This window comes from Chionomys nivalis, chromosome X (genome assembly GCF_950005125.1).
Source record: "Chionomys nivalis chromosome X, mChiNiv1.1, whole genome shotgun sequence".
Lineage (NCBI taxonomy): Eukaryota > Metazoa > Chordata > Mammalia > Rodentia > Cricetidae > Chionomys > Chionomys nivalis.
The window spans coordinates 113,547,674-113,559,559 of NC_080112.1; the positions used below are offsets into that span (position 1 = coordinate 113,547,674).

At 42.7% G+C, this 11,886-nt stretch overlaps 1 pseudogene; it reads right to left on the reverse strand.

Moving 5' to 3' along the window:
• Window positions 1-408: 408 nt before the first annotated feature.
• On the reverse strand, window positions 409-503 carry LOC130868764 (small nucleolar RNA U3; annotated as a pseudogene).
• Window positions 504-11,886: the final 11,383 nt, after the last annotated feature.

Below are 11,886 nucleotides of genomic sequence, written 5' to 3' on the forward strand. Positions count from 1 at the left end.
ATTAAGTATTATAGTATAAATAACTTGGCCAAGTCATGAGAGGAAAATAACTCCAACTATCTAGTCTTGAACCACATTGAAGACCCAAGAAGGGAAATAATATTACTTGAATAAGCAGGAAGGGCAATCAGGCAACCTCAATGGCCTCACATAGACCCATTAAACGAATCCTGAAAAACAAGGCATCTGCATCTGTCTCAGTGGTGGCCAGAGGACCAATGAATGGATATTAAATTAGCTGGACAGTTCATTTCGACAGATCTATATGATGAAAAGGAAGATTAAGAAATATCAGAGGCTGTAGGTGGAGATAACATGAATATTGAAGAATCAAATTGAGGACCGGCAACAAGGATGGATAATAAGAACCCACTACAAGGACCGACAGCAAAACAAATCGCCAAGTGCACAAAAGAAATGTGTTCAGCATTGCAGTCATTTGTCAAATACAAACCTGGTTGCAAGTAACGAACTATAGAAATGATCCCTGAAAGTATAGTCTTCAATCCTGGTTGCTCTAATACACTATTTCTTGTTCTCTACAATTTGTGACTTAAGTATCAAAATACATGGCCAGTTATTATCTACTACCAAAAATTAAGTGATAACCATGGAGATTGATTAGACTGAAAATGCCTGATTACTGCATATATTCTTGTGCTTCATAATTCACCACAGCTACAGTGTAATATCTTTAATCCAAAACTGCTTTATTTTTATAACACGCTGATTAATTTATGTAAGGTATTACATAGCTTTTTTGCTTAAGAGACGAAATGTCGTTGGGGGAACTAATTTGTCTATGTCACTTCCAGATGATGGTAGCTCTTAATAATAAAAAGTGTGTGAGGGGGTGTTTGATTTTTTTTCCTTCTTTTAATCAAATACCCATTGCTACAGCAGAATACATGGGTAGGTATTTAGAGTGAAAGATAGTTTTACCTGTTTTCTTTCATTTGATTTGGCTGAGGAGACTAGGGGTTGCCATTGCATTTTTTTCTGATCCATGACCTCTAAAATTCCTGTTGATTTTCTTTGCGCTTGTAAGGGAAGAACTGAATGTTTCTCAGCCAAACTAGTTTTTCCCACTCCAGCCCAAGTAAACCACCATTTTTTTCTTTTTTTGTCTTTTATTTTATTTTATTTTATTGATATTTATTGAGCTCTACATTTTTCTCTGCTCCCCTCCCTGCTTCAATCCTCCCCCAAGGTCCCCATGCTCCCAATTTACTCAGGAGATCTTGTCGTCTTTTTCTACTTTCTACTTCCCATATAGATTAAATCTATGTAAGTATCTCTTAGTGTCTACATTGTTGTCTAAATTCTCTGGGATTGAGGTTTGTAGGCTGGCTTTCTTTGCTTTATGTTTAAAAACCACCTATGAGTGAGTACATGTGATAATTGTCTTTCTGGGTCTGGGTTACCTCACTCAAAATAATGTTTTCTAGCTCCATCCATTTTCCTGCAAAATTCAAGCTGCCGTTATTTTTTTCTGCTGTGTAGTACTCCATTGTGTAAATGTACCACATTTTTCTTATCCATTCTTTGATCGAGGGGCATTTAGGTTGTTTCCGGGTTCTGGCTATGACAAACAATTCTGCTATGAACATAGTTGACCACATGTCCTTGTGGCACGATTGAGCATCCTTTGGATATATACCTAAAAGTGGTATTACTGGGTCTTGAAGAAGGTTGTTTCCTAATTTTCTGAGAAATCGCCACACTGACATCCAAAGGGGCTGTACCAGCTTGCATTCCCACCAGCAATGCAGAAGTGTTCCCTTTTCCCCACAACCTCTCCAGCATAAGTTGTCATCAGTGTTTTTGATCTTGGCCATTCTTACAGGTATAAGATGGAATCTCAGAGTTGTTTTGATTTGCATTTCTCTGATGACTAAGGATGTTCAGCATTTCCTTAAGTGTCTTTCAGCCATTTTAGATTCCTCTGTTGAGAATTCTCTGTTTAGGTCTGTACTCCACTTTTTTTTTTTAAATTGGATTATGTGATCTTTTGGTGTCCAATTTCTTGAGTTCTTTGTATATTTTGGAGATCAGACTTCTGTCTGATGTGGGGTTAGTGAAGATCTTTTCCCATTCTGTAGGCTGTCGGTAAAGCACCATTGCTAAAGTGATACTAGACAGACTTGAGATGAGTTTCCTAGTGTCATGTGCTAGCTCGGCATTCCCTTTACACACCTGTCTTGATCTGCTTTTGTTTCCCACTGCCTCTGCCTATACACATACAGTTGTATTATAGGATGTCAAAGTCTGTTGGACACGAAGAACTCTTTTCTTGCATCTTCTATCATTTGTTGCATTAATGAAATCCCTACTTTGAAACCTGCTAGTCCTCCTACTACAAGAAAGAGGCAGAACAGCTAAACAGCCTGATCTCTGTGCTCCTCTGATTAACAGCTTGATCAATAATACATGGATAATACTAGTTCATTTGATCTACTTAGACCTTAGAAAACAATTAACTGAGGTTTTTATTTGCATGGTGAGAGAATTGTATGTAACCAGATATATGAGTGTTCCTGAATATACAGACAGAATTTCACCTCAATATTTTTAAATGGAGAAATTCTAGGTAGCCCCTGCTTTATGGGACTATGATAATGCATACCATAACAAATGAACTTGATTCCTCTAACATGGTGGGAATAATCTGGACCCTCCCCTGAAATGTAGTGTAGTTCCTGTGTGCCTTAGTTTAGTGGTGTTTTTCTTTTTAGTCACTTATTTGTATTGTAAGTTTTTGGTGGTACCAAATGAGCCTGCTATATGACAGACTTTTCAAGTAACATATATACATATATGAAATAGCTTCTATTGACAGATTATCTTCCCCTTTAAATATATGGAACTATCATGATATCAATGTTTTTAAAAAGTGGGGAGAGTCCAAAAACAAAAGGAAGAAAGGAAGGAAGGGGCCTGCAGTCAGCTCATCAGGTAAAGGTGCTTACCGCCAAACCTGAAGGCCTGGGTTTGCTACCTGGGACCCACACGGTGGAAGGAAAGACTCCTGTAGTTTGTCTTCTCGCATCCACGTTTGAACTATGGCACTTTTTATAATTCCCCCAAATAAATGGACAAATGTTAAAAACCAAATAAACTTTAGGGTTGGTGAACTGGGGCTGGTTAGCAGAAGAAAACATCTCAGGCAAAGGGGTAAAGAATGAAGGAGACAGTTGGTAGATTGTCCAGCATGCGTGAAGCCCTAGATTGATCACAACACTAAATAAACCAGGCCTGGTGGCTCAAATACCTATAATCCCAACACACAGGACGGGAAGGCAGGAGGATCAGGAATTCGAGGTCATCATGGCTACCCAGTAAGTTCAATGCAAGCCAGGTCACATGACATCCTGCCTTAGCAAAGCAAAACACCACAAACCCAAGCAAACAAAAAGAAAAGAAAAATAAATACAGCAAGCCCCAGCTGAAGTTCCTTCTCTATGTCTTGGCTATAGATACATATGGAGATGGATTTCCTAACTCCAGCGGTAACTACACCCTGGAATTGGACTTCATATTTCCCATACATGCTGGAACTCTTAGCTAGCCTTCCCTTTCTTTTTCTTTTCAGAATTTCATCATCCAGCAAGGACAAGAAATACTAGTTTCACAAGTTCATATAACCTCCCCAATCATTTTCCTTGTACCTCTGATGAGGTGTACTTTGAACCTGCTTGTTTGGAGTCTAGTGTCTTTGCTCTTGATGATTTTAATCTCTTCAAGAGTGTGGTTGCCAGCAAGCGGGGCGGGGGGAGAGTACTGAACAGAACTAGAGTCATGATTAAGTTATGTCAGCCACAAACGAGTGCTCCTCAGGCCGGGGAGATGGATCAGCAGGTAGGGGCACTTCCCATCAAGACTAAAGACCTCAGATCAATCTCCAGGACCCACACTCAGTGAAAGGAAAGAACCTACTCCTTCAGGTGGACCTCTGACCTCCACACTCAATGGTGTGCCTGCATGCGTGCGCGTGCCCTCACTCACTCACACACACACACACACACACACAAAACGTAATTTTTAATAAATACTTCTGAGTGTCATCAAGTTTGACACTTGGGGCCAAAGCAAATATAGCAGAGTCTCTTGTTATAATATAAGAGTTTTGTCCAAATTATATTTCAAAGTACATGCTGAACTGGGACTGGTTAGCAGAAGAAAACATCTCAGGCAAAGGGGTAAAGAATGAAGGAGACTGGAATTTGAGCGGTAAAGCGATGGCAAGATCAGAGCGTGATCTTCAATAGACGCCATGAAATCAGTTAAGGAGTAGTGACAAGGGAGGGTCATAGTTGCTGGGAAAGTCCAGAGTCAGATTGTGAAGCCAGCTGCAGTAGCAGAGGCCCGGAAGGAATTCTAGCACTTGGGAGGCTGAGGCGAGCGTTTCCAGGTATTTGAAATCAACCTGGATTGCACAGTGAGTGCCAGGCCAACCTGGGCTGTTTAGCAAGATTCTGTATACAAACAAACTGGGACAGGTTGAGGTAAAGAACCGTGCTGACGTGAAAAGGAAAGAACGTCAGGGACCTGGGGCATGTCCTTTATTGATTTGTTCCTCTAGATTCATCTCCCTCTGAAGGGTCCCATAGCCTCTGGCTGTCACACTGGCTTGGCCTTCGGAGAGGACTGGCAAGCATTTGCGGAGAATTGTCCCTTGATGAGTTTCTCTGGGCTAATTGGTGGGTTATTTCCCATGGGAGACAAAGCTCCTCCTGTCTGGTAGTTCATTTCAGAGAATCCTTGCTGTTCCCTAATTCAGGTAGGAGGCCCTTTCTTCCTTTGCTGTGTCAGGCAGAAGGGTGTCTACAGCCCGTTCCTTTGTTAGCTTCTGCTCTGCAATACTGGCTGTGGCTTCTCTGCATCCTGCCTAGATGTTGTAAAAGGTTGCTTCATAAGATGCTTCTTTCAAAAATCTTGAGGTGGGTGTGGTGACATAGTCCTTTAATCCCAACACTTGGGAGGCAGAGGTAGGCAGATCTCTGTGCAATCAAGGTTAATGTGGTGTAGAACATTCCAGGACTACAGAGTGAGACCTTGTCTCAATAAAACAATATAAAAAGAAAAGAGTATGGGGCAGTGGGGAAGAGGTGGGAAGTTGGAATTGGATCTGGGAGGAGTTGGGGGAATAGCTGGGGCTGAATATGATCAAAATATAGTATATGAAGTTTTCAATTAATAAATATTGCATTAAGGAAGTCTCATCTTGAAAACATGACTAAGTAGCAGAGAACACGCTTAACACGTTGGCAAGGCTTTGGGTTTAATCTTCAGTACTAAAAGAGAGAGCAAGGGGAAAAATAAAGATATTTAGGAGTATCAAGTCCTCAACTTAGGAATATATATTCTTCTTCAAATGCTCAAATTTTTAAAATAGTTTTTGAGACAAGTCTCATTTATTCTAGGCTAGCTTCAAACTCTATGTAGCTGAGGATAACTTTGAACTTCTGATCCTTCCTGCCCCTATCTCCCAAATCGTGGTGTTATAGGTATACGGTACTAGGGATGGAACCCAAGGCTTCCTGCGCACTAGGCTAACACTGCCAACCGAGTTTCAACCCCAGCCTGACATACTGAGTCCTGCAAAGGCAATCTCTGATGTGCTTACTTGTGTAATGTCTGCTTCCTCTACTAAACTCCACGAGAAAAGAGACTTGTTTGTTTTATCTACTTGTTTGTTCATTTAAGAAGGGTCCCCCTCTGTCATCCATGCTGGACTCGAAGCCATTGTGTGGTCCAGGCTGGCCTAGAGCTCATGCAATCTCCCAGTGAGGAGGAAGGCCCCAGCCTCCCAAGTGTTGACATTACAGATGGGATTGTATGTGTGGTATTCAGTGCACTGTCCATGGGGATAAGGATAGCATCTCCAAACACAGCTTACAAACATTTCTCTTTGTTTGGTTTGCAGTGCTGGAGAGGCAACCCAGGGTTTTGTGTGTGCTAGGCAAGTGTACCTCTGCCTCCGAGAAAACTTTAAAAAAATTTGTATGAGTGAAAGCCAGGCCTGAGACTGCATGCCTATAACCTCAGTGCTTGGTAGGTAGGGCCTGCAGGGTGAGACTCTAAGCCTGGGCTGCATGAGACCCTGCCTTAAGAAAATAAGAAATTAATATATGAGTGAAAATTAGAGTGAGGCCACTGAATTAAAAACCGAAAAGAATAATGAGTGGATAAAAAAAAAGTTAAAAGCAGCAGTAAGAGCAATTAACCATGATGGATGTGCGGTGAGTCACAGCCTTCATTAGCTACAGATTTAATGAGACACACTTGTTTGGACATCTTTCTCAGAAGATCCTGTGACCTCTCCGTGCCTCATAATCATATCTTCTTGTGAAGGTGGGGTGGGAATGTTCATGCCTATATTAGGGTGTCTGCTCGGGTATCGAGATAGCAGGAGATGGTCCATTTCAACACAGCCGATGCAGAGTTGTTTGAACCTTAGGAAAGCCTTCACACGTTCAGAGCTGAGAAATCCAGAATGCATACTTCACAGGGGTGTGCCAGCAGTGTCCGCCAAAGGCTGAGGGGAAGAGGCAGAACTCTCAGGCAGCCTGGAGATACTTTAGGTGGGAACACCAGCAGAGATTTTAACTTACTTGAATCATTATCTTCCACATTACCCAAGGACTAACCTTTTTCAGCCCATTGTCTTCCTATGAAGTATTCACTTTTCAGTGCATTTGGCCCATCGGTGCATGTTCGTACTGTACCTTGTTTGCCTCCTGTCCCGTGAAGAGCTCTCTCACCCCCAGGCTCTGGCATGATGATGAAGACACAAGTCTCTATGTGATTGCTCATAGACTTGTGGAGTCACAGTTTCAGTATATTAATGATACATGCTTTAATGAAGACATTATTGTTTGGTTTGTTTTTTAAAGATTTTTTATGTGTGTGAGTATTTGCCTGCATATATGTATGTTCGCCATGTGCGTGCCTGGTTTTGGCATCAGCACCAAAAAAATAGCAGTGTTTGTAAGTACTGTTTAAAGGATGTCCTGATCCTCATAAACAGAGCCGCGAATGCAACACATAACCATGTTTGTAATCTCAACATTTGGAGGACTAGGGCTGGACAGTGAACTCCAGGCCAGCCTGGGCCATACAATGACTTCAAGGCCTGCATAGGCTGCCGAGGAAGACCCTTCTCAAATCAGCAAACAAAACAGGCAAATCTCTATTTTCGCGGAGTTTCCTGGGGGAAGCAGACATTACCCGAGACCAGAAGAGGGCGTCGATCCCCTGGGAGTGGAGTTAAAGATAGTTGTGAGCTTCCATGTGGTTGCTACGAACTGAACCCAGCCTCTGAAAGAGCAACTAGTGTTCTTAACCACTGAGCCATCTTTCTGTCTTGTAGCTTGGTTTCTTTACCTTTCATTTAGGGAGAAATCATTTTTAGGCAGGTTCTTACTCTGCAGCCCAAACTTACCTCAAACTCATGCGAGGTCCTCTTGCCTTGGCCTTCCAAGTGCTGAAATTATAGGTATGAGTCACTACACTAGACTTTGAAGAGAACCTTAAATTTTCAGGAAGAGAACTAGAATAAAACTAGTATAAAGGATACCTATATACCAATTACCCAGGCTCACTTTCTGTTAACTCTTTACCTGAGGTGTTTTCATCATTTTTTGTGATCGTTCTCTTTTTCATTTAAAATCAAACTGTGTTTGTGTGTGTGCGCGTGTGCGCTCACACGAGCATCCATGTGCGCATGTGTGCACATGTACCCATGCCCATGCATGCATTTGAAGGTCAAAGAACAACTTGTAAGAGCTGGTTCTTATCTTCTATCATGTGGGTCCTAGGTATTGCACTCGGGTTGTCAGACCTGGTGATTAATGTCTCTACTCACTGCTCCATCTTTTTTAATCTGTCTGTCTGTGTACCTTCTCTCAACTATTGGAATGTAATATATATCCTGGCCCTTCCTCCAAAATTATTTCCATTCTTGTTTCCTAAAGGGTATGGTAAGCCAGATGTACCGATGCCTCTAATTCCAGCAATTGGGACACTAAGACAAGACACTTGTTACGAACTAATAAGCAAGCCTGGAATATATAATTAGCTATACTTTGTAGCCAAGGCCTGGCTATAGAGTGAGACCATATCTCAAAAAAGAAATAAATAAAAAATACAGTGCTGCCAGGCACGGCAGCACACACCTTTAATTCTAGCACTTGGGAGGCAGAGGTAGGCAGATTTCTCAGTGAAAGGCAGTCTGATCTACACAGAGAATTCTAGGCTAGCCAGGACTACATAATGGGACCCTGTCTAAGCAAAACAAAACAAACAGCTCCCTCATAAAACAGTGGTCCTCTTTTATCCAAGCATAGGCCAGTGAACTTCAACAATTTACATTGTTTCACTTATATTTAATCTAATATATGGCCTTATATTCCAGTCTTAGCAGTTGATCTGCTAATGTCCTTTATAGTGTTTCCCTCCTCCAGGACAGAATGAAGCCAGGTACTCTGTACTTAGAATACATTCAGCCTTGTATTGAAAAGATCAATTTCTGTAGAACATTAAACAATCATTGTACAGTCTTATTAGACAGTGTTACAATCATAAGAAAACAACATAATTTTGCTTTGCTGTTAAAAAACTAAACAGTATTTTTCATAATGTGTATGTGTGTTTGCCCGTGTGGGGTTATATGCATATGAGTACAGGTGCCTGAGAGGGTCAGAAGAGAGCATCTGTGCCTCTGGAGTTGGAATTATAGATGGTTGTGAGCCACCGTGGGTGCTGGGAACCAAACCCAGGTCCTCTGAAAGAACAGTTAGCACTTTTAACCACTGTGTCATCTCTCTGGCCTGTTTTTGGGGCTAGTTTTTTTTTTTCTGACCGGGGATGACATTCAGAACACATTGAGACAGAATTTAAGTTTGTAGTTCAGATGAGCCGAGAACTCACTTTAAGGCCCCAGCTTGGGCTATTTCTGCCTCAGATTGTCAAGCACCATACTGTTCCTTATTGACAAATTTTGAGTAATTTTTAAAAAACCTCCACAAAGGAACATGCTTAAACATTTGCTTCTTTTTAAGTATAGAAGTGTTTTATCTAAATGTGTGTCTGATGCCAGCAGGGGCTAGGAGAAGGTGTTGGATCCCCTGGAACAGGAGTTTTAGAGCCACTGAAGGGTTTTGGGTCACCCGATGTGGGTGCTGAGAATTGAACCCGGGTCCTCTGGCAGAACAGCAAGTGCTCTCAACCCCTGAACCTTCTCTCCAACCACCAGGAACGTGTTTATCTTGTAGAAATCTCACATTGCGGTTGTCGAGAGAGTACTCTCTCCCACATTATCAAACTGCAGCCGGAAGCCATATTCATCACTTTTTGTCATCAACTGCTTTCTCCACAGGGTCCAACCACGTGTGTCTGAGGCTAGGCAGGGAAATCAATACCCATGAAAAATAGTTACTATCCTCTCCCCAGATGCTCATTGAAACCTCATTTATGCAGGGGCCTCATGCAATTTGTTACTGACACCATATTAGTTTTGAGTTGCCTGTCTCTCCAAGTCACGAGACATGCCCAGGCATGGTTGAATTGCAACCATGGGACCAATGAACACAAACAGGAGGCGCATAGTCCTCATCTTCTTAGATGACTACTTTCTTTCCAAGAGCTCATCTAGCTATCTAGGCTAGATTACAGTGCCATCTAACTGGTTTTGGAACAAGGCAGAGCCATCACCAAATCCAAAGTCAGCATCCAGTATTGACACTGCCCTACTAAAAAGGCAATGGCATCTTGATTTGTCTATGGTTCAGATAAGATTTTTTATTCCTGTGAAGTCTGAAACAGAATACTTAAGCTCCCTGGGTACAATCTAGTTAGACAACTAGGAGCAGACAGTGTTTCTGTGCCATCCTGTTTATTTAGGGTCTGGTAGGTTTAGCAAAGCCTATTTGCCTTGTCTTACTTTCCCATCAAATGTCCTGGAACTGTATAAGAAACAGTCAGTGACTCATGCATTTGCCCGTCCTTCCTTCCTTCCTTCCTTCCTTCCTTCCTTCCTTCCTTCCTTCCTTCCTTCCTTCCTTCCTTCCTTCCTTCCTTCCTCCCTCCCTCCCTTCTTCCCTCCCTCCCTCTCTCCCTTCTTCCCTACCTCTCTCCTTCTTTCTTTCTTTCCTTCCTTCTTTTCTTTTTTTTTCCAAGACAGATTTTCTCTATGTAACAGCCTTGGCTGTCCTAGAACTTGCATTGTAGACCAGGCTGGTCTCAAACTTAGAAATCCACCTGCCTTTGCCTCTTCTGTGCTGGGATTAAAGGCATGCACCACCACTGTCCTGCTCTTGCATCTTTCATTAGGGTTTGTATTTGCCTATTTTTAGGGCCCCAATCCATGCCTTATTTGAGGAGTTGGAGACAGCCCCCCCCCCCGCCCAGACTCACTGTAAATGGCATTGCTTGACCCCAGTTTTATGGCCCCTTCTTGCCCTGCTTGTATAAGGCAGAGTCCTGGCAGGAAGCAGATGGCTCATTCAAAGGGTTGATGTGAGGGGAGTTGAATGCAGATGTAGGCAGGGAGAAAGGAATCGCTACAGGCTCATAATGGCTTCCAGGTGATAACAGCAGAAAGTCATTACTAGCTTTATTAATCGGGGTTCTCTAAACGAATAGAACTTAAAGAATGAGTATATATTAAGAGGGATTTATTAAAGTGGTTTACAGGCTGTGGTCAGGCTAGTGCAATGGCATCTCTCAAAGGAAAGGCCAAGAATCCGGTAGTTGTTCATTCGGCAAGGCTGATGTCTCAGCTGGTCTTCAGGCTATGTTGGAATCCCAAAGAAAGTCGGTTCTAACACCAGAGAAGGAATGACTCAGCAGCAGGACAGATGAACTTGCCAGTGAAAGTGAGGGCAAGCAGGCGAGAAGCCAAAAGCTTCTTTCTTCCATATCCTTGTATATGGGCTGCTACCAGAAGGCCAGCCCAGATTTCGGCTGAATTCCTCACTGATGTGCTCACCTGCTTGGGTTTTAGGCGCTTCCAGCTGTAGTCAGGTTGACAGCCAAGATTAGCCAGCCCTCACCTTGAAAGGAGAGAAAGAGACATCATTAAAAGTTGGCGAGAAGGGAAGCTGTGGAAAGGGAATGCCCAGTGGCCATTGTAGCCATTGGGATGTCATGATGTCCTTTCGCTGTGACATGGTCATTGTTGCTTTGAAGTAAGAGCTTCTGCATTTACCCACGGGACTCGCTCACAAGGTTTGGCCCATATACATTTCCTTGTGAAGGGGAGGAAGCTCATGTGACAGCCTTTGAGGCACCACCCCTCCCAAAGGAGCAATACCCAGTTAACAGTTGTTGGGACGAGGAGACATTTTCTTTGGTGGCAGAACTGCCTGCCATTAATTGCCCATGCTCCTGTGGGTAACCACTTACTCTCTTGTAAGTAGCCTGGTTCAATTAAACTTATTGTGTTAAGATCAGACTATGCCCTATTGTCAGCGACTCCAGTATTGAATAAAACAGTGTTTTTTGCAGGCTAGGCGTTGCTATAGGAGACACCATTTTACAAGCAGATTTCAGCTCCAGTCTGAGGAAGAAAGAAGACTGCATGCACTGGGTGGACCCAGAAATTGCACCATCTGTCAGGCACCACCCACCAACACAGACTGATAAGTGACTTATTACTGGGAACAGAGAGGGAACCACCCTCTACATTTATTGGGGAGGCTTGAAACTGTGGGGGCACATGGATATATTAAAATCTTATCAGAGAAGCCAAGCCTAGGACCTTATCAAGGAACGGGTGGAACTCTTTCACTGCACTCCGTAAAGGGATGGACACCGGCACTGGGATGGCACAATCCTACACTGATGGATCATCGGATACCCGGTGTATACTGATGACCACTCTAT